Below are 23687 nucleotides of genomic sequence, written 5' to 3' on the forward strand. Positions count from 1 at the left end.
GCGGCCTCCGCGCTGAGTCGAAGACGACGACGAAGCGGCGGTGAGCTCTCGTGGCGCGCTGTTCTGTTCTGTGTCGTGGAAGCTGGCTCCATAATTAAAAGAAGGCTCCCGGTCTTGGGTTCTTCCCGACGTCTACCATCTGGGCCTCGGGTACGACCCGTCCGCAAATGCGCGCGACATTACAGCATGCCGTGTCGTACACTTCAAGGTACCTACGGCGTCAGGGTTTGCACTTAGCAGTGGAAAAATGTGCTGTGGTCGCATTCACAGGCAAGTCTCTCTGCCGCTACGTCTCCCACCGCAGATTTTTGGGCATTATAATTGAACGCGATCTGTCGTGGTCGAGGCATATAAATATGCTAAAGAAAAGACACCCATTTTTGCCGTGTCCTTCGCTTCGTAGCTGGCATTAAATGCGGGCCCAACGGAGCGCTCCTTGCTCAGACTTTACATTACTCTCTTTATAGATTACATTCGTTACAGCCTTCCGACACTCTTTACCATAAGCATTTCCTGCTTGCGGACATTAGATAGTGTTCAAGCACAGGCGCTCAAGATGTGCCTCGGATTACCACGTTGTGCCTCGAACAAAGGCACGATTGAGGAACCTCGTTTGTGCCGAATATCGATCTACCTGTCACACGAACTACTTCATGTATATTTACGCGCGCTTACACGGCACCGCTGTCAGCCGCTGACGAAGATTTTTTTTAATGAGCGACCATACAGCATTTCTTTCACGTGCACTGTGCTGCCATCAATCTCCATTGCCATCAGAATATGCCCTGCCGCATCATCCCTCGCAGCCACCATGGGAGATGGCTCAGCCTTCAGTATGCCTGCATGTCCCTGGCATGCTAAAGAAATCTGTGATGGCGCTGAGCGGACTGAAGCAACTTGCTCTTTCCTCCATCTGGTCGGAACCAAAACTGTGTGCACGTACACACTGATGGATCTGCGTCACCAAAGGTATCGAGAGCTGCTTTGGTAATCCCCGCTCAGCAGACGATTCGGAGGTTCATTTTAGGACACAATTCTACTTCAACCGCTGCAGAGCATGCGGCCCTTTGGGAAGCGACTCGCCACATCTGCGGAGAACCGCCTCAAGAGTGGTGCATTTTCACAGACTCTAAACTTGCGCTACAAATGTTCGGATGCTTCTTACGCCACATCGTCTACCAGGCTCTGGTTCTTGATATAACTGTACTCCTTTCATCTGCCCAGGAAAAAGGCCACCGTATAGTGTTCCAGTGTATCCCTGGTCACTGCGGACTCGATGGAATTGAGACCGCCGACGCTGAAGCACGAAGCGCCTTCAGCAGTGGCCTGCGCACAGCTGTGCCGTTATCTAGGCCAGACACTCGACACATCCTCCTTAAACGGCTAGATCCGGCGATGGCCTTTTCTGTTCCTAGCAGAATACCACGCCCTACTGCATGCCTACTACACAGGTTACGTTTAGACGTCGCCGTCACGTGCAAGCACTTGCACTTAACTAGACAAGCGGACTCCCCGGGCTGTTCCACATGCGGCGTGCTATAGAGTGCAGAGCATGTTTTAGTGGCGTGCCCAGCATGTGCACGAAAAAGACTAATGCTAGCATCTATGTTGAAGTCTTTTGACAGCAGGCCCCTCTCAGAGGACTGGATCCTCTGCGCTTGGCCAGATAGTCCGAAAACTCTACAGGCAACGCAAGCGCTCTCACGATTTTTAAGCGACACGGGCCTTGACTAGCGTTTCTGATGATAGAAAGTGTCTTGTCTTTTTTCATCTGCTTCCTCCCATCATCATCATCCCCCGTCGTGACGCTCTTTTTTTCTCCTCTTCCCGTTCCCCAGTGCAGAGTACCAAGCCCGATATTCATTTTTTCCGGCCAACCTCTCTGCCTTTCCCGTCAAGAAACCCTCTCTGTCACTGTCTCTCTCTCTCCGGCCCTACCTGTACGGACGACCGTTTAAGGTGGTCAGCGATTACGACGCACTGTGCTGGCTCGCCAGTTTAAAGGACCCATCCGGCCGCCTCACTCGGAGGAGCCTGCGCCTCCAGGAGTTCGACATCACCGTCGTCTAAGAGCCGATGCGACAGCCCATCCCAAGCCCCGATCAACACCAGCGACTTCGGGCAGCAGCAACGCTCAGACCCCGACCTACAGCATCTCGTGCAGTATCTGGATGGCAAGCTTTCGTCATCCCCAGCAGCGTTCTAGCGAAATGGCATGCTTGTGAAGTACTTGGCCCCCCAGAAGGCCGCGTACCTCCTCGTCTTTGCGAACAGCTCACAACAATAAATTATGCAAGCATCGCACGACGAACCAACAGCTGGACACCTCGGGTTTGCCCGCACCGTTCTTTGCATTCAAGGTAAATACTCCCGCCGACGAAGCACTGTAAATCAAGATTGTGCACGACGAAAGGCTCCGCCGATCAGACCAGCTATACTTTTGAAGCCCATACCGCCACCGAGCAAGCCCTTGCAACAGGCTGGAATGGATCTCTGCGATCCTTTCTCACCGCCAACATCGGGCAACAAATTTGTCATCGAGGTGACCGAATACCTGACGCGATTGCAAAAGCCCTGCCGAGCGGTACTGCCGTTCAAGTGGACGTTTTTTGTCGAGCAGATAATTTGTGTCAAGGCGCCCCAGAAGTTCTCATCACGGATATGGGAACAGATGGCTCAGTTCAGGCTCCTCCATGGCAGGTAGGGAACGACCATCTGCTCCCGAAGGTCGCAGATGACGACAACATCGACGTCACTGCCTGCATTCAGCACGCAGAAGCCGGACGACTTGCGCGTGGGCGGATGAAACATCAACAGCGCATCGACGCCCGACGGTACAATCTACGCCGACGTGACGCGGAATACAAGCCGTTCGCCGTGTATGGCTGCGGGTGGCCATTCTCGGCCCCGTACTCGCCAAAAAGCTTCAGCGCTGCTACTTCGGCCAGTACAAGATCATTGGTCGACTTTCAGAGCTTGCCTACGAGGTGTCCCCATCACAGCGGCGCCGTTCAGGCATAGAAGCTGTGCATGTCGTACGCCTTCTTATGGACGCTAACGGACGCCGTGCGTATAAGTCCGAGTGTTTTTCTCTTCTGTGTTTACTTTCTCTTATTGTGCATTCCTTTCTTTTTGCGTTGTAAAGCATCGAGCCTGTGCTTATTTGAGAGGGTAGTACTGCCGCGCACCTTTGTAGTTTGTTGGTACACGCTCAAAGCCGCCGGAAGACGGCTTTGAAAGTTTGAAACGGCAAACTCGTTAGAACTAATGCTTGGACAAGTCGGTATGCCATGTTCAAGAAGAACAGCACGAAAAGAGAAGGACTAAAGGAAGGTACACACAGATCATCTTAGTCCTTGTCTTTTCGCGCTGTTCTTCTTGAACATGGCATACCGACTCGCCCAAGCATTATTTCTAACGAGTTCGTCGTTTTGTTTGTGACGCGAAATGCGACCAGACTTATCTCGGTTGATCGCTGCCCCGAGCGACTGCTTCAACATTCTCCAACTCTGCTGTAGGTGCGTATTTTTCCTTATCTCGAAGGTTCCTCGCCAGCTTCAAATTGAGGGCGGCTGAGAACTGCAGGCATTCTGTTCGACGGCTGTCACGCAAGCTTGTTCTTTCGCTGCCGCCGACCCAACAAACAGCTTTGCTATAGAAATTTTCACTGTCTTCCTGACTGCCTAGACTGTCTCACTGCCCGGTGCAGCTCGTCTTTGCCCCAGTCGCGGTCTGCGCTGTTCCGAGCAGAAAAAAGTTCGCGTCGACCTCGAGAAGAATGGCTATCCTCGACAACTGCTGCGCAACGAACGACGTCGATCTCTGCAACCTGCCGAGCCCCGACTCATCGGACAACAGAAGCGCGCGAGCGTTCCTTACGCCCGGGTAACAAGTGACGCTCTGGCAAGACTATTTGCAAAATACGACGTGCGCATTGCGCACGTGCCGTCCAGCAAGCTGAAACAACAGCTCTGTCACGTAAAGGACCGTCTGGAGCGCCTCCGTTACCCCGGAGTCGTGTACAACATCCGCTGCAAAAACTGCGATGCCTCATACATTGGCCAGTCAGGCGATTTCAAAAGAAGATTGAGAGAGCACAAGAAAGATGTCAACAAATGTCGCACCTCATCCAAACAGCTGGCAGAGCATGCTCAAGAAATGAACCCCACCATTGACTTGGAGAACGCCACAATCTTAGATGCCATGAAACCCTTATCCTCACGACTGCTTTTGGAATCCTTTTTTATATACACACCATGGATCATGTCATTAACAGGACGAAGGGTAATCTCCCGGATAACTACGCCCACTCACTCCGCTGTCAAGTGCGCATATTAAAAGCGACCCATTCCGTCCATCTTTCATTGTGAGCAAGAGACCCGTATGTGTCCCGAAATGTCATGTTTTAAAAAAAACACCTTTGCGAGTGTACAGGGTCTGTTCTGAAAGTAGTAGGAGTGGTTTTTTCGTGGGCGAACGGGCGGACGAGAGGTGGTCTGCGCGTGCAGGATCGCTGAAGGGGGATATTGGGAATGCTGGGGAAAATCGGCAGTCGCCTCTCGGCCGTTGAAGAGAGGAGGTCGCTTGTACTGTGAACCACTGTCGAAACGTCTCGTCACGCAGAATCGTCGAGCGTTTACTAGATCAGCGATACGCGATCAAATTTTGAGTAAATCTTGGTAAAACGGGCAAAGAGACTCTCAACATGATTAAGGAGGCCTACGGTGACGCTTCCATGGGTAGATCAGGTGTTTTTGAGTGGCACAAGCTTTTCCAAGAAGGTAAGGAAAGAGTGGAGGAAGACGACCGCTTCAGACGCCCTTCGACCAGCAAGACCCACGAAAATCTGTAGCGAGGGAAAGATTTACTGAACAGTGATCGTGGAATGAGTATCAGAGTGATTGCTGATGACTTGAGCATTCCTCAAAACCCAAGTTTTTGGGTTCGTGACAGAAAACTTATCCATGAGGAAAGCGTGCGCGAAGTTGGTGACGGAAGTGTTGTCAGAGGAGGAAAAGGTCCTCATTCATCATCTGAATGAGGACCCCGATTTTTTGTCCAGCACAAGGCGGCAAAGCTGCCTCAGCCCCCCTACAGCCTCTACTTGGCCCCGCCAGACTTTTTTCTATTCCCGAGAATGAAATCGACGCTCGAGAGGAAACATCACGGACCGGTAGAGGCGGTTCAACAGGCCGTGACGAGGGAGCTAAACAGCATTCCGGTCCAGGCGGTCCTGGAGGCGTACGAAAACTGTAAAACTCATTGGCAGCAGCGTGTAGGTGCGGAAGGGTGCTACCTTGAAAAATTGTAATCGTTTGTACTATTCTCTTGAAAAAGTTTGTTTAAAAAACTGGTCCTACTACCTACTACTTTCAGAACAGACCATGTATGTTTTATTTTACCACTATTCATTTGATTGGCCTTCCAAGCATCTTAACTGCGTAACGCGGAAAATTGGGCGTGTTGGTACATGACTTGAATAAATAAATAGCTTTTTTTTTATCTCCTTGTTCAGCGCCGTCCTTGTTGTCTCTTCTTGTCCTTGTCTCCTTGCGCTGCTATTTATTTATTTAACTGCGTGTCTCTGCTTACCTCACTAACCGAACCCAAATTGTTTCTATTGATGATAACATGTCTGACTACCCTCCAGTAAGTCCAGGAGTGCCGCAGGGTAGCGTGCCATTGTTGTTTCTAATATATATTAATGATATTGTCAATTAAAAGGTGACACTGTTCAAATTAGCCTCTTTGCAGACGACTGCGTCCTGTTTCATGAAATTAACAGTCACAGTGGTCAATCACTGCTGAACTCGAGTCTTAATAATATATATGCGTGGAACAATAAGTGAGACATGAAACGGCACAATGATAAAATGGTCTTCATAAAGATAACAAACCAGCGAGTCACACATTCATTTCTATATAGTCTTTCATGGCAGGCTTTATTTGAAGTTAATGAGTATAAATACATTGTATAACAAATAAACTGAGTTGGAACAAGCATGTTTCTAACATATGTTCATCTTCGTTTTGAAAAGCTGCCTTTTTTACGACATAAAGTAAACTCCATCGGATGCAAGGCTCTTAGCATATTGGCGCGTGCTCATGGGAGCGCGCCGACGATGAAGACGAAGAGTGTGTCGGTGGACGAAGACGAAGTGTGTGTGTGGTTCGCACCTTGTGAGTTCTCTGCTGTGCGCTGAACTTCGCTGAAACTCTGATCGGTGCCGGTCCTGTCCTCGTTACATTTTTGGTGGAGGTGAGGGGTACTTTCCAACATCTACGTGCCCCGAAGGCTGTCTATGAACAGGGATTTGACTCCGATTCATCGCAGTGGACTCCAAGGTGAGTCGCCAGAGTTCGGCCCGTTATCCCCCAAGACCAGGGTTCCAGCCGCGGCGCGCAGGACTGACGCGGCAGCTATGGCTGACAACGGAAACTCAGCTGCTCATCTCCTGGTCCTCCAGTCGCGAACGCCGCCGACCTTCCATGGCGAAGTGTTTGGGGACGCGGAGGACTGGCTTGACCAGTTCGAGCGCGTTGCCAGGTACAACGGCTGGGATGCGGAGCGGACGTGGTACGAGAACCACGAGACAACGTTTCCTTCTTGGGAACGGTTCCGTAGCCAGCTGCTGGCGACCTACGTCAACACCGACCGTCGGGAACGAGCTGAGTCGGCGCTGCAGTCAAGGAACCAGCGACCCAATGAGAGCGTCGCAATGTATTATGAGGACATGGCACGACTGTTCAGAAGGGCGGATCCAAACATGGCCGAGGACAAGAAAGTGCGCCACGTGATGCGCGGGATAAAAGAAGAACTCTTCGCTGGGCTTGTGCGAAACCCACCTAACACCACTTCGGAGTTTCTATCGGAGGCCACTACCGTCGAAAAGACACTGCGACAACGCGCCCGCTATTACAATCGCGCCGTGAACACCGTATCTACTGCCGACTTTGCGCCAGCCTCCAGCGACTCCGCTGACACCCTGCGGGAGCTGGTTCGATCTATCGTCAAAGAAGAGCTGCACAAAATGCACCTCTCTTCCAGTCGCAGCCGCAGTGTCCGTCGTTAGCACAAATTATCCGAGAGGAAGTGCAGTAGGCGGTCCCTGAACCTGTTGCCCCTGCTGCCCTTACACCGACGCCCCCCGCGCCAGACGTACGCGTCGGTACTCCGGCAGAACTGCGACCTCACCCCTTGGAGCGCAAGCCCATCTGCTTTCCAGCCGCGGCCCCCGCCTGTCCCTGTGTTGGCCGAAGTGAGGCTGCGGAAGACGAACGTGTGGCGGGCACCTGGCCAGCGGCCCCTTTTTTACCACTGCAGTGCGGCAGGCCGTATCTTGCGGTGGTGCCCTTATCGCCGAGCTGGAATTCGTGGATTTCATCCGCGAGTCCCCTGTCCGCTCAATGGCGAACGACCCCGCGAAATTGAGGAGCACCTGTCAACGCGCCGGGATCACACTGATTTCCCTCGCCCTGACTACCGCCCACCGACCTCTACCCGCTATCGTTCGCCGAGGCCCGTCCTTAGACAAGCCGTTTCAGCCGCTCACCGAGTCCTCGCCGGGGAAACTAGACCCAGCGGCCTGTGGAGGTAAGGCCGCTGACGAGCGAACAGCCGAACATCCTCCATCGCGTTCCCGACCAGACGACGGCTATCAAACGAGGACACGTGACGATCACAAAGGATGTGCAGCTTCTGACTTACCGGTCGATATCGACGATTTAGCAGTTACGGCAACGAGCTAGCAAAGGAACTGAGGAAAGATAACTCAGAAGTACTTGTATTTGGGCGTGTTGGTTCATAACTTTTCAGGAGGACACAGGGGCGCAATAAAAGACACGGACATAGAAGTAGACAGGGACGAGCGCTTACTATCAACAGGCTTTATTCGACGTAGACCGTTAATATACCTTCGCTTTACCCAAGCGCCACTGTGCGAATCACAAGCAGGTGGGTACCAGATAACACCAAAAGAATACTTGGTGTTATCTGGTACCCACGTGCTTGTGATTCGCACAGTGGCGCTTGGGTAAAGCGAAGATATATTAACGGTCTACGTAGAATAAAGCCTGTTGATAGTAAGCGCTTGTCCCTGTCTATTTCTATGTCCGTGTATTTTATTGCGCCCCTGTGTCCTCCTGAGAAGAACTGAGGAAAGTTTTAACCGCGTGGACTGGGCCTCAGATTTGCACAGCTGGTGGGCACCTAATCACCCCTGTTGGCCGGTGTACGTGGAGAGTTACAATCGACGGATTTGTTTACGTTTGTGACTTTGTTGTTCTACCTCACTGTTCGCGCTATGTCATTCTCGGCCTGGACTTTTTACAAGCTAACGGCACCGTTATCAATTTAAAAGAGCCGCGCGTGACGTTTTCGCCGACGCAAGCAATTGAAAGAGCCGACCCAGACGACTCCAGGATGCCCGCCCGGCGTATTGCTGCTGATGACGTGACGGTGCCTCCGCGGTGCAGCATGATGGTCCCCGTGCAAAGTGACTCGCCCGGTGATCGAGACGTTATGGCAGAGAGAAACGTCAGCCTTCTACTCGAGAAAGGAATCTGCGCTGCAAGAGGGCTTGTTCGCTTACGGGATCGCTCTGCGACACTCTTGATAACCAACTTCGGAACCGAGTTCCAGCCCATTGCGAAAGGAACGGCCGTTGCATACGTTACCGACTTCGTTGAGCCCGCAGAAATATGGTCTCTGGAGTTACCGTTGCCGGACGGACGCGATGCAGCAGCCGTTTTGTCTACCGTGGAAATTAATCCCGGCTTGTCGGTGGGTCAGAAGCAGCGCTTGTTAGAGCTCCTTCACGATTTCGCAGTGTGCTTCGCCACGACATCAAAAGTAGGGCGCACCCCGGTAGCCAAACACCGCATCATCGTCAACGAGGAGACTAGCCCCATATCCCAACACCCGTACAGAGTGTCGCCGATGAAACGGGAGGCTATATGATCCCAAGTGCAAGAAATGCTTGCAGCCGTCCACGAGTCCCTGGGCTTCGCCTGTGGTATTGGTGAAGAAAAAAGATAACACCCTACGATTCTGCGTCGATTATCGGAAGTTAAATCGTGTCACGAAACGTGACGTTTACCCCCTTCTACGTATAGGCGACGCCTTGGATCGGCTGCGTGATGCTAAATATTTTTCTTCACTCGACCTTAAAGGGGTTGTGAAAAGAAAATGAAGCTGCCCGGTTTTAATTTTTACTGCTTCCATAAACATTAGACATGCTGATTCCGAAATATTTCGACTCAATATTGAGTCTGCATTTAATAAAGCCCGTTCGAAATCCCTGCCTTTTTGTGCTCATGAAACGACCATGCGCCGCCGTCGGGTGGAACACGCACTACTCGACTACGTCATTTTAAGAACTTTAGAAACGTACGGGTATCTTCAACTTTCGTTTGCCCTAAAATAATAGCTTTATGAGAAATTCAGAAAGTGAAACAATGTTTTCCAATTATTTGCACGCGTAATTACACCCTGTTAAACTGCAGCGCGTGGTCATACATCAATCACTGACCTGGGACCAGTTTCGGTTTCGGTTCTGCTTCTCCATCCTCCTTGGCTTAAGTATCAGCGGTTCGATATAGCCTTGCTTACGTGAACCTATCTAGGCGGTGTTCCTTGACAGCGGTGGTTTGAGTCAGAGAATCGAGCTGAGCAAGGTCAGTCCATCTCGACGACTCTCTGTTTACATGAACTCGATACGAACGAGTCAGCTATCGCGGCGCGCATCGGCTCCGCGCTTCTCTTCTTTCCTGCAGAAAAATATATTCCAGAAGCGTGAAGAGGGTTAGGCATAATTTGCAGACGGGGCTGCGAGTCAACCCACCCCTTGCGATAGAGATGAAGACTCGAGTCCACGACCGGGTTCGGAGGTTCACGGTCGGGGCTCCCGCAGGCAGAGATGTCACGGGCTCTCGGCATGACTGCTACTTGCCGGGCGCGCGACGTGCCGTTGCGAGCGGCGTAACAACGACTGACAGCAGCTCGCCGCCTGCGCCCAACCGATGTCAATGACAGGCCGCACGCGGCGCGTCGCACTCACAAGGGGCAGAATGCAAGCGCGCAGAGCGCCAGCATCATAATGACGCGGGGGCGCGTTTCTCGGGGCCGGCCTGCCAGCCTGGATGCCGGCCGCCGGCGTCAGAAAAACACGCTAGTATTATTTGTTCACGCTCATAACAAGCCCTGGAATAGATGAATGCCAAAAATGAATCATTTTTGAGGATCGTTGGCTGATGCCGAGTTGCTGGCAGTATTTAATTCGGCGATACAAGCAAATTTCATCTCATGACCGCTTTATTTACTGCCTGGTCGCCGCTCGCATAGCTGGCATTTACTAGCTCCGCTGGCGTCGCGGAAATCGAGCATATCTTTATTTTATTATGGGACAGGTTCACAGTTAAAGGGGTGACGAGAGTAGTACCTTTTACAGCGCTGACCAGTTCCCAAGCTCCCTCAGCTGCGGTATCGATAGTATCGATGCAAAACCAGGTAGGCTTAGCGACGACCAGGGCCGCCGGCAAGCCTCGCAGTTCATCGCCCGGCGCGTCCGCAGGCGGCGTCGTTGCAGAAAGCTCTACATGCTGCCACTGCTCGAACATCACAGGCAGCCTTTCTGATAGCATGGCTGTTTTGTCATTTCTGGTGCGAATGTAAAATACAGCGAGTCTGCAGGCCGGCCGGCAAGCGTGGATCCCGTCCGCTGGCGTCATAAAAATGAGCTAAAGATTTTTATTCAAGTAAATAATAAACTGTGGGAGCAAGAAGTGTATAACAAGATCATTTTTGAGGATCGTTGAATAATGCCGAGTTGCTGGTAGAAGCAGCAACTGTAATACGAGCAAATTTCTTGCCACAGCCGCCGCTCAGCTGCCGCTGCCCGGCCGTTGCGGTCCGGCTTGCGCGCCTGGCGTCCGCTATATAGCTCCGCTGCCGAGCGCACCGCAACAATGACCATATTTTTTGTTGTGAGACGATGCTGTTGACAGTAAAGCGATGCCAAAAGCAGGCATTTTATTATAACCCAGGCTACTTCCGAAGCGCTGTCCACCGCGGCTTCGATGTGTGAAACAGGCCTAGCGACGACCAGGGCAGCCAGAGAGCAGTGCAGTTCGTCGCCCGGCGCGCCCGCGTCCAGCGCCGTTGCCGAAAGCGCGCTACGTGGGCAGGCATGCTTTGTCGCCGCCCGAGTACAGCCCGCAGTCTTTCTGATAACATCGCTATTTTGTCTTTTCTGGTGCGAACTTCAGTAGCCAAGCAGCGCGCAGGCGCTGGTGTGCGGTGGCAAAGTGTTACACCGGATGTGGCCCGGGCATGAGTCTAGCGGCGCAAAGATGCTTGCCGCTCCGTGTCCCTGCTTGCAGTAGGCGGCCGTTCGCAAGCGGCGACTGGTGCGGCGCGCCGGCCAAGTTTTCGCACATATGTCAGCTTGCCAGCTAGCAGACTCCATTCTGAGCAGACGACAGTGCCACATTCGAGTCAATATGTGTGCTGTAACCTCGGTCAACTATGGCTAAACAGGCCTCGCTAAGCCGCCATGTTGTGTTGACGACAGAAGCCTCTGATTGGCTTCTTAAAATGACGTTTGCTGTGAGTTGAGGGGGACGCGCGCTGGGAAACCGAAATTTAGTTTTTTTCGCTATTCAATCAACCCAGCCGATGAAACGAACCAAGGTATACTTTTGAATGAAGGGTCAGAATTCCAAATACACACGTCGTTCAAAATTTTCGGAAAACGTTTCACGACCCCTTTAAGAATGGCTACTGGCAGATCGAAGTGGACGAAAGGGACAGAGAGAAGACAGCGTTCGTGACACCTGACGGCCTTTATGAATTCAAAGTGCTACCCTTTCGACTCTGTTCTGCGCCAGCAACCTTCCAACGCATGATGGACACCGGTCTTTCTGGGCTGAAATGGCAGACATGCCTAGTGTACCTTGATGATGTCATTTTTGCTCCTAGCTTCGAGGAACACCTCAACCGGCTGCTAATGGTGTTACAGGCGCTCCGTTTGGCACAGTTGACGATAAAACCACGAAAGTGTCACTTGGGTTTCGAAGAGCTCAGTTTTCTTGGTCACGTGATAAGCGCTGACGGAGTCCGTCCTGACCCGAAGACTGCCGCTGTGGCACATTTCCCGCGCCCGACCGACAAAAAGTCCGTTCGTAGGTTTCTGGGCCTCTGTGCCTATTACAGACGTTTCGTTGAGAACTTTTCCACAATTGCAGAGCCCCTCACAATGCTTACTAGAGACAATGTATCTTTTGTGTGGCACGATGATCAGGAAGCTGCCTTCAACGAGCTACGCAGCCACCTGCAAACTGTCCCAATACTCGCCCATTTTGATGAACGAGCTGCCACTGAAATTCATACTGACGCCAGCAATGTTGGCCTCGGCGCTATTCTCGTTCAGTGGCAGGACGGCAACGAGAAAGTCATAGCGTACGCCAGCCGCTCCCTCTCGAAAGCAGAGGCAAACTACTCTACCACAGAGAACGAATGCCTTGCGGTAGTGTGGGCGATTAGCAAGTTCCGGCCATATATCTCTATGGTCACCCGTTTCGAGCTGTAAGCGACCATCATTCGTTATGCTGGCTAGCCAAGCTCAAAGACATTTCGGGACGGATTGCGAGATGGAGCCTTCGGCTCCATGAATACGACATCACGGTAGTGTACAAGTCCGGCCGTAAGCACAATGACGCCGACTGTTTGTCACGTGCACCTTCCGACGTTGCTCCGGCCGACACGGAGGACGACTTCCTGTTTTTTGTCCTCGTCACGTCGTCCGATATGGCCCGACGTCAACGGGCTGACTCAGAGTTGCGTCCGCTCATCGAGCATCTGGAGGGCCTTAACGTCGCTGTTCCGCGGCGTTTCGTTCGAGGTTTCGGTTCCTACAGTCTCCGAGATGGCGTCCTTTACAAGAGGAACTTCGCGCATAACACGGAAACCTTTCTTCTGGTTGTGCCATCCGAACTCCGTCCAGAAATCTTGCACGCCTGCCACGACGAGCCATCGGCTGGCCATTTGGGTGTTACACGGACTAATAACACCGCCTACAACACCTTTCCAACAAGTGGGCATGGACTAGCTGGGCCCATTCTCATTGTCTTCCTCTGAGAACAAATGGATTGTTGCCGTGACGGACTACTTAACGCGGTACGCCGAGACAGGCGCGTCATCACGCTAGTGCTGCAGAAGTGCCTTAGTTTTTTATGACATCAATTGTCTTGCGTCACGGTGCGCCATCAGTCGTCATCACGGACCGCGGAACCGCCTTTACGGCGGCATTAATGCGACCTCTTTTCGAACTTACCCACACCAGTCATACGAAGACAACAGCCTATCATCCCCAAACAAATGGCTTGACTGAACGCCTCAACCGGACGCTTGCAGACATGCTTGCTAAGTATGTCGACGTTGAGCATCGCACGTGGGACGAAGTTCTTCCTTATGCAACCTTCGCCTACATCACGGCAGAACAGGAGACTACCCGTCTTAAACCTTTCCAGCTGGTCTACGGACGGTGTGTCACTACCATGCTGGATGCTATGTTACCCGCTGGTCACAACGACGCAGACATCGGCCCCTACGCTGACATTGACACATTCGTCCAGCGGGCTGAAGAAGCCCGTCAACTCGCAAGGTGCCGGATTCGACATCAACAACAACTCGACGCTGGTCAATACAACTTCCGACACCGATACGTTCGGTACGAGCCCGGCGATTCTGTGTGGATATGGACACCTGTTCATAATTAAATTCAAAGGCGCCAAACCATACGCACACGCACACACAGGAGAACGTGTGTGTGCGTATGGTTTGGCGCCTTTGAATTTAATTATGAATAACTACCAACTAGCCCAACAACAAGTTCTTCTAGGACACCTGTTCGCCGCCGTGGACTCTCTGAAAAGCTCCTCCGACGCTACTTCGGTCCGTACGAGGTGGTTCGTCGTGTTAGTGACGTCACATACGAAGTTGTTCCGCGGGACACGACATCCTTACCACGTCGGCGCCATCCGACCGAGACTGCCCACGTGGTGGGCATGAAGCCCTACCATGACAGGCTGCAACCCTCCGCTTTACCAGCTTAACAGCTCTCTGTGTTCTCTGCCCTCCGCCATCTATACCGAACCTTTGCCGTCCGTGTTCGTTTCCGGCGTCGGGTCGCCGCTTTGATGGAGAGCGTAATGGCGAGTGCTCATGGGAGCGCCGGTCCTGTCCTCGTTACAATATCTATCAATCATAAGACCTAAGATTGAATATGCTTCCGGCTTTTGGGTCCCGTAAACAGAACATAGCTTTAACGCACTCGAAAGCATCCAACGCAAACCTGTTCGTTTAATTTTTTTTTAAATATCGAAGAACGTATCTGCCAACGCATCTTATGAAGAAGCATAATATTACAGCGCTCCAACTGTGCCGTGAGATTCAAAGACTTAAATGAGCGCCGTTCCCTACCTGATATAACCACTTGATATCCGTCTGTCGAGACATCGGCACGAACAACACTTAACTCCTTGTAATTCTTGAATTGATGCTTTCAAATGTGCTTTTTTTCGACATAGAACAGAAGAGTAGAATTTAAGATCTTCTTTTGTTCGTTACTTCAAATGAAGGTTTCCCAATCCTTCCTCTAGTGAATTCGGCGAGGGGGAAGACCAGGAGGCGTTCTTGTAGATGATGACAGATAGAAGAGCATATATTTACAACATACATGTACAAGTAGTAAACCTGGGAACAGCAGAAATGAATTTACAAGAAAAACAAACTTTGAGCTACTTTACTCATCGATCTAGCAGGTTAGAGCCTAAGTAGTACTGAATTACATGCTAAGCATGGAGCCCCAGCTCAGGCTGGACTCCATTCGTTCACTTCGCGGTTTTTATAATCGTAACAAACAAACAAATAGGGGCAGTCATTTTCAGTGGCCCGCCCCAAGCATCAATTCCCCAATCAAACATAGACCTACCCCGTGGGTTGGGCTCAGCCTCAAACCCAGGGTCTCGCTAAGAGCACAAACAAAAATAAAGAACAAATACGCCACCACTCTGTCTTCAGTAAGAGCATGCACATCCTCTCCCGTCGGGGCTCTCCTTCCGACCTGTCTCAAGCACACCGCCGCCCCCCTCTCCACTCGCACTGCAAGTCAAGTTCTTGGCACAGGTGCGTACCACCCGTCTTCAGTGCGTGTCATCTGCAAGCAATAGTTGAGAGAGAAGCCGGTACGGCGCAGACGGTGGGACGCTTGGACAGGAGTGATCGATGAGCGGGCGGATAAGAGTGAGGAATGGATGTCGTTCGATCTCCACATCGCCAAAAAAACGCTCTAATCGTCCTTCAGAGTCGCCTCGGCTAGGCCCCGCTGCAGCGCAGGCAGCTGTGCGGCCTTGGGTGTCTTTCCGACAATGGCCCACGGCGGAAGGGGGCCCCGTGAAGATAGCAGTGCGTCAAAAGACCAACTCCCTACTGCACTGTGCTTGGAGGTGCAGAGGTGCTTGGGTGCAGAGAGGTGCAGAGGTGCTTGGAGGTGTAGAGGTCTTGCAAAGGATTGCAGCCGGAATTGAGCGGCGACCTTGCATGGCCGCTGTGGGATATCGGGCACTTTTCCGACGTTAGCGTATGCCTAAGGGGGGATGGGGGGGGGGGGGGGCGCCCTGAAGGTAGCGGCGGTGCGGTCGTTCATAATGGACAGCCACTTCCGCGGGGGCAGCGCCCTACAAAGTGGTTGCAGCTGGAAATGAGCGGCGGCCTTACACGCTCCCTCTAAGAGTATAATCGAGCTTGCTATTAGCTCGTTTATTCTTACTAACAAAAAGGCCGCAACACGTTCACTGCGCACACTGTCGGTCCTCCCGCGACACGGTTTCTTCTGGTTACATCGACACTTCGATAACCACTCAAACAAAAAACAAAGAAAACTACAAAACACAACATTGGTGCATGCTGGCGTACAGATCTGCTGACTCGGCAGCCACATCACATTGCGGAGGGTACAGATTCATGTGCAGAGAAACATACCTATTAATCGCATTGTTCATAGCGGTTCACAAGTCCGCACACAACACTCATGGACACAAGCGGAATGTCCTCATATAATAGAGTACCTTGCACAAGTCGCGACATCACCAAACAGTTCCGTGCACCAACCACGTCGGCTGAATGGGAACATTCACGCCTGCCGAGGCCGGCCTGGTTGCACCGTTCGGTCTGCCACAAAAGCTGGCCGTTCGGCTCTCGCTCCAAAAATCGGGCCTACCCTTCCATGGCGGCTTAGGCGGCGGAGACTGTACATAGTCTACTTGTTCCGGCTGGGCGGTGATTGGCAGACTGCGATCTTTGATGCCCAAGAGATCCTGACTACCTCCGAATAGTCCGCCGCGCCTGCACTGATTCTCTGCGGCATATTTCCGCATTTCTGCTGTATCCGAGACACTTTTTGCTACCAACTCTGCTGAGCATGTGTCTTCGCGATTCCTACCCAGAAGGCTATTGACACAAGCCGGGCTGCTCTGGCGCATACGCTCTATCGAGCACGATGTTTCTCGGCTGCAAGATGTCACTGCATTCCCGTGACCTCTTAGGCAAACACCTTCGAACCACTCGCATGGACCTAGCTGTGGCTTGGCCGTTACTGCCTTCTGGTCAGTGCTTTGGAAGCAATAAAGCTGGTCGCTACTGATTGCTTCGTTGTTTGCGCTTTCACGGACATGCTGAACCTTGTTCAGGAGCTCCTGTGAGCCATTAGAGCTTAGTTGGTCACCTAGCTCAGCGTCCTTATCAGTCGCCTAATCGTAGCACACTTCAGGTTGAGTGCGGCTGACTGCGGAATCCTCAAAAACAGCTCTGTCCGGAAACGACTGCTGCGACTGGTTTTAAGCAGCTCTGAAAGTGCGCTGGATACACCGTCCGTGATTTCGCGACTTTCCTCTTCTGTCATTTTGCTATCACTATCCTTCAATAGTTCTGTCTCGAGCGCTGCTTCTCCTTACAGTGGTTTTTCAACCTGCACTGACCGAGCCTGAGAGACTTCTATCATCCGGATCTCAGTGACCTCCTCATTATTCTGGCCTAGTGCCTCTGTCAACTGTTCAGGGAAGTCGTTATCAACCTCGTCTGTCCTCTGAGCTTCAGGGCCTAGGTCTGTATGGTCTCTGTCCTTTCGATTGGACGCAGTGCCATGCTGCCCGCCGCCCGCATACCTCACCTCCAGCTTTCTTAGATCTTCCTTCTCATTCCGCTCAATCTGTCGCATTCGCTCCCGGAATTTCAATTCAAGGTGGTGAATAGTTTCCTGCCCTGCCTTTGATAGGGTGACGCCTTGAAGAGCTTCCCATCCGGGTACAAATTCAGAACTAAAGGCGCTTTCATGACTGAACTGTCCTTTCATATTAGTTGACACGTACCGCGCCTTGGAACGAGTTCCTTCTTCTTCATCCTGGCTCTCTGCCTCCGTCAAATTTTTAGGGAGGTCCTTATTATCCTCACCAGTACTCTGAGCTTCAGGGCCTAGGTCTGCATGGTCTCTCTCCTTTCCATTGGAAGCAGTACCATGCTGCCCGCCGCCCGCGTATCTCAGCTCGAGCATCCTTAGCTGTTCCTGCTCCTGCCTCTCTATCTCTCTCACCCGCGCATGAAACTTCAACTCAAGACGGCGAATAGTCTCTTGCCCTGCCTCTGAGAGAATAACGCCTTGACAAGTTTTCAATTCCAGGCCTAATTTCGAATTGAAGCAGTTCTTAATGCTGAAATTTTTCTCCATGGTGTTCACGTGTTCCGCGTCTTCACCCTAAGCCTCACAGAATAGCAACCATGCCAACCTCGGCAAAACGCAAGGAATCCCACTCAGCCGACGCAGATCTGTTGTCTGCCGCCCAGAGCCCGGATGATGCGTCCGCTCTACCAGCGTCGGTAGCAGCCGACGTGAAGTCGTCCCTTGACAGCTCCTCGCTATTCCGTGTCGGATGGCCTGTGGCTGTCGCTGCGATGACTGCTCTTGGTGATGACATATGCCGAGTCCTGTCGACTGCGCCAGTAAAGTTTCAGATCTTGTTCAGTTGAATTTAAAGATCTCCTGTTCGTTTTCTTCAAAGGAAGGTTTCCAAATCCTTCCTCTAGTGAATTCGGCGTGGAGGAAGACCAGGAGGCATTCTTGCAGATGATGACAGATAGAGGAGCATATATTTACAGCAAACATGTACAGGGAGTAAAACTAGGAACAGCAGAAATGAATTTACAAGAAAAACAAACTTTGCGCTACTTTACTCATCGACCTAGCAGGTTAGAGCCTAAGTAGTACTGAATTACATGCTAAGCATGGAGCGCCAGCTCCGGCTGGACTCCATTCGTTCACTTCGCGGTTTTTATAACCGTAAGAAACAAAGAAATAGGGGCAGTCATTTTCAGTGGCCCGCCCCAAGCATCAATTCCCCAATCAAACATAGACCTACCCCGTGGGTTGGGCTCAGCCTCAAACCCAGGGTCTCGCTAAGAGCACAAACAAAAATAAAGAACAAATACGCCACCACTCTGTCTTCAGTAAGAGCATGCACATCCTCTTCCGTCGGGGCTCTCCTTCCGACCTGTCTCAAGCACACCGCTGCCCCCCTCTCCACTCGCACTGCAAGTCAAGTTATTTATTTATTTTTTATTTATTATTCCTCAAAGGTCTCTTTCGGGACATTACATGAGGGGTGGGGATAACACGGCAAAAAAAATATAATATATTAATAAGAAAATGGACAAAAATTACATTGATGAATGGGCTTCCTCGATGGTGTTCTTGAAAAGTCGGTGAATCATGATGGTGGCCACTTCAGCAGGGAGGTTATTCCAGTCACGGGCAGTCTTTAAGAAAAATGATTGCTGGAATGTGGTGGTATGGGCACGTTCAGGGTGAACAGCGTTCGGGTGGTTATGGCGGGAAATGCGATGGACACGTGGAATTAATTGGTTGGCTTCTGTAAAGTTGTGGAAGAATTTGTGAAATAAGCAGAGACGTGATGTGTTCCGACGGGTGACTAGTGTAGGCAATTGCAATCGTGATTTTAGACCTGAGATGCTGGTATGATAGTGTCGTGTCCGGTCGCTGTGTTGAATGCAGCGAAAGACGCACACGGTACTTTAAGACTTCGTTTATTTAAAGCCGATGAGGGTGCGACCAGCGTCGACCGAGGCAGGAGCCGAACTGGCCGCCCGAAGAAAGGAGGGAGCGGAGAAGCGTCCACGGGAGGGAGTGGCTTCCCAAAACAGGAGGAGGATGCGGGGGCGCACCATGGGGGGGCATCTGGCGACAGCGTGCGACGAGGGGCAAGTGGTCGTTAGGAGGAGGATGCGAGTGGTCGTTAGGAGGAGGATGCGAGTGGTCGTTAGGAGGAGGATGCGGGGGCGCACACACACAAAAGCAATAAGGGGACACAACACTTCCTTCCCCCTTAGAAAGTTGCCTGGTATCGTGCAGGGGGTCGGCGCTCACGCGTGGAGGCGCGCTGGCTTTGTGCGCTCGGGGGAGAAACACTTGTAGGCTGGCTGTTGTTCGCTGTGTCTCCTACACTGCAAACCGAAAAACACCCGGATAGGAGTAAATGGCTGATCGCGTAGCGCACTCCCGAAAAGGGATTTTTATACTCCTCAGAATAGGAGTATATCGTCTACTCCTCTGCTTGAAGGGATACTTTCGGAGTGCTAGAAGGAGTAAAGTGTTACCGCTCTGCAGACGGGAGTTTATTTAGGAGTAAAGTTGTGATCACAAAGGAGTTAGCATGGCAATTAATAGAAGTATTATATACTCCTTTGCAGCTACTTTTATAGTACATTTCAGGAGTACGTGCCTGTTCCTTTTAAGTAGTTTTGACAGGAAATTTTTGGAGAAATTTTTCTTACTATAGGGTTACATTTATGATTCCCAGATGAGTATATTACTTCACTTGATGCGGAAGCCGATTTGAAATAAAGTATTCGTATGGAAGGCTCATTTTAGAGCTTGATATTCCAGGATAAATGCGTCGATGAACTTACAGTGATTTATTTCGAACAATATTTTATTGGGACAAAAAATTTGAGACATGTGTTCGGCAGCTTGCTTTCGACGGTTACAGAGAACCAACGTCTTGGCCCCTGTAGAAAAGAAGAGTGCCTTAACCCACGCTGTCTTTGGGTACATAATTTAAATACCCAAAGGAATGAAAATAGAGATGCCACACTTGAAAGCAAGGAGGGAACCTTGAAATGCTTCGCTGTCAACATACAGGCTCCTTCTGAAAGAAAGATTAGAAAAACAAATGCATCAGTGGAATTGCACCTCTAAGCTTGAAGTATGACGTGCTTCAAGTGTAGAAGTCAACCGTTCAGAGTGCACTTTTCAATAAAGTAGGCATTATTGAAGTTTAAACTTTTTTCATGACAAAAGATTAGCTAGCAGAACATAGTAGGTAATCAACTAGCTAATACATACCTGTACCCTGTCGGATGACAGCGGCTAAACGCGGTTTTCAGGGAATCACAAATTCCAGAGAGCCGCTTTCGTAAACGTTAAGGCAATACGGCGAATGGGAAGCAGCATCGATAGGGAACATTTTTTCCGCAAAGCATAAAACTGAAAAAAAAAATAAAATGGTCTTACGGAGGCACTTGCGCATTCGCGCTGCCTTTGGCTGCGTTCCTGCACCGAAAGAGGCCTCGAGATATAATGTTTTTTACTTGTCAGAGGTTCCTCATGCTTTTCAGGCACCATATCAGAACCAATTACTGAAATCAATACATGCAAACAAAAGACAGCGCTTCGCATACACGCAGCGGAAGCTTACATGCAGTTTCCTTGATGGGAGAGCCCGCAGCTACGCATTTTCAGGACGTCCTCATTCTGTGTATAGGTCAAAGGCAGGGCAAGGGTGACTGACATAGCAGGCATTGTTAGGAATAGAAAGCTACCACCAGACACACCCTCCCGCCGCCACCTGTCTTCTGTTAAGCTTTGCCCTCACATTCGTGGCCAGGGTTCAAAAGAAAACATTCTAGACAGGTCTATCTGGCTGGGTAAGGAATATACTTTCGGGAAAGAACGCCAACCAGAAAAAAAAAATAAAACATGTTTGGGAATCTTCTTGGTTCTTTCAGCAGGTGTGACTGCGAGTGAGTCACAGCTTGCCTTTTTTAAGCCTTCGGTTAGTCATCCGCCGGGTCACTGATCGTAGACAGTTGATGCAAGGATAGTTCCCTCGAAGTCAGTCTTGTCAACCCGCGCTTCCTTCCTTGTTCATTTGTTTGGCATCCGCTTTGTGCTGCTTCAGTTTTTCTGGGAAATGCTTGCTTTCGCCAATGTACTACGTCCAGCACGAGCAGGGGATCTCGTACACTGGCGTAAGCTTTATTCTTTTTCTTTCGCTGCCTTCCTGGGATCAGCAGTCTGAACCGGAACGCTTGCCTCCACGAGTTTCACATAATGGAATGTGTTCGGAAACTGCACGCGAAGTGGAAACTTCTTTTAACATTTTTCAAATGCGAAGAGCTTACAAGATACCACATTTTGGAACTAGACGCCTAACCATCCAGAAAAGGCAGCGTTCAGTATGGTTGAAACCTCATGTCCGCTGCCGAAAATCGCTGAAACGTTAAGATGCCACCAACTCGGAAAATGTAACAGTTTAGCTAATCTCCGTGAGCGCTAAGGCGTCGCCATGTCCTGTGCTATGACTGAAAAGAATAAAATCGCTTGCATTGTTTGCATAACAAGGTCCTCTTAAAACACAGGAAAGGAAGCAACCGATTAGGGCACGGTTCTCAGCACTGTTCGTAATAACGTGACAAAAATTCACAGACCCCAAGGCTGTGCATTTTCACCTGTCATTGCCTGTACAGCTTTTCCACATTCATGGGGCGTGAACACATGAAGAAAATTTGGTCCCTAGAAGAACTGACCGTACTTCCAGCTGTACATGTTAGCGTAACAGCCACGACTGCAGTGCCACACTCTTTTTTTCAGCCGCATGCAACAACAAATTTCTCAGATACTTACTTCATGCCTGCTGTGTGAGTTGGCTCCACCGGACCACAATGAAGCCTTTGCTGTTTTGCTGTTCTCGTTAAGCCTTTCATCTCGGCGCACCCATGGTTCACAGCAAGTCTACGCACACTGAAAAGGGAGCGGCGTTAAGTGCATGCGCGTCTATGGCATCAAAGGAGAGTTTAATACTGCTTACCAGAACACACGACGATGATAATCCGGTCTTTAGTATTCTTGCAATACAGCGAAAGAACGAGGGGCCGACGATGTCGAGAAAACTGGTGCGTCACACACACATCGCCATGTCGGCGCGGCGAAACGGCAGCAGCCAACACTTGTATGCTGCGTAGACAATGAATGACTAGCCGCTGCTTCTGCACATATTGCTGGCTTGAGTGAGACGTTCATTGCAGCACGTTGCTGCTAAGGTCGATGATGTCCAGTCTTACGTCACGACAAGAGCGCGCAAAGGAGCGGGTGGCAAACTGGCGGCTTCGGGGAGGTCGACGCGTCACACACCGCCATGTTGGCTCGGCTGAGCTCGGCTGGCTAAGCCTCTCGCAGACTGCCGTCGCAGGCGATGCAACACCAAGCGTTCTCCGAATACACTGGGGGCTTCACAGGCACTGTCTGTGGCGCACCTTGGTGCGCGAGGTTGCGGCGATCCGGTGTCTTGTAACATGACAAACGTGCGTGAAGCAGCAAAAGCACAGGCGAGCAGGCAGCGACGACAGAGCCGGCGTCGTCACCTGCAAGTGCAGCGAACCGGCAGCTGCCACTAGGCGGCGGGCAGACACTAAGGAGTGCATAAAGGGCCTGAAGGAGTATTGAAGCCGACATACTCCTTCTTGGAAAAGTAGTAAAATCATGTAAATGCTTTATTTTACTCCTCGATTTCGCGACGGCAGTAAAAAAGGAGGATTTCCTCTTTTTTACTACTTAAAGTCGATTGCGCAATTTTCAATAAGGAGTTTAAAAGCGGACACTAGCCATTTATATTCCTATTTGGGCTTATTTGTGTTTACAGTGTAGGTCTGTCCTGGGCGAAGTCTCTTCTTCCGGGAAGAGGTGCCAGGCTATGTGGGAAGATGGTGCACGTGTTCTCTCCGCTGGCGGACAGCTCTCAGACGGCGTCGTAAATCTACGCAGCTGGTTGAGATGTCGGCGTGCTACTGTGCCATGTATGTTGACGAGCCAAGAGCGCAGGCCTATGCGTCTGACAATTGTAGCTTCCTCCCAGCGTGGCTTTTTCAGAAACTGTCGGGCGAGGACGCGCTGCCCCTCATTAAGCGTGCCGCAGCGCGGAATTGCTTTTTCTTCCCGGAACGTCTCTGCCTTTGGCTCGGGGAGGATGGCTGTGAGCTGGGTTCGCATTTCACGCTCGAACATCATTTTCGAGGGGGTCTCGCCTGTTGTGCTCTGAACCGTCGTGTGCTGCTTGAAGAGAAAGCGCGCAAGGCGGCGCTGCAGCGAGCCTGTCTGATCTCTTTCAAGGGCGCGTTTTAGCTCGGCTACGTAGCGCTCGGCTTGTCCGTTTGTCGCTGGGTGGTAGGGGGCCGATGTAACTGATGAGATCCCGTTGTCGCGATAAAACTTGAGGATCTCCGCAGACACAAACGGTGTTCCGTTGTCCGACACTACCTTGCGCGGCAGGCCGAACGTTGCAAA

The 23687-nt window shown here is 51.2% G+C and overlaps 1 protein-coding gene and 1 long non-coding RNA gene across 6 annotated transcripts in view; one reads left to right on the plus strand and one right to left on the minus strand.

The window, feature by feature from the left end:
• Window positions 1-23687, plus strand: part of LOC149324977 (protein 5NUC-like) — a 263653-nt gene that overhangs the window by 143785 nt on the left and 96181 nt on the right. The window lies entirely within an intron of this gene.
• LOC149324978 (uncharacterized) lies at window positions 20075-23046 on the minus strand. Its single transcript, XR_016286327.1, has 3 exons — window positions 22216-23046; window positions 22032-22148; window positions 20075-20274 (listed from the first exon to the last, which is right to left on the minus strand). It is a non-coding gene; the product is annotated as an uncharacterized LOC149324978 (long non-coding RNA).

Source organism: Amblyomma mixtum, chromosome 10 (genome assembly GCF_055824585.1).
Source record: "Amblyomma mixtum isolate Tamu chromosome 10, ASM5582458v1, whole genome shotgun sequence".
NCBI lineage: Eukaryota > Metazoa > Arthropoda > Arachnida > Ixodida > Ixodidae > Amblyomma > Amblyomma mixtum.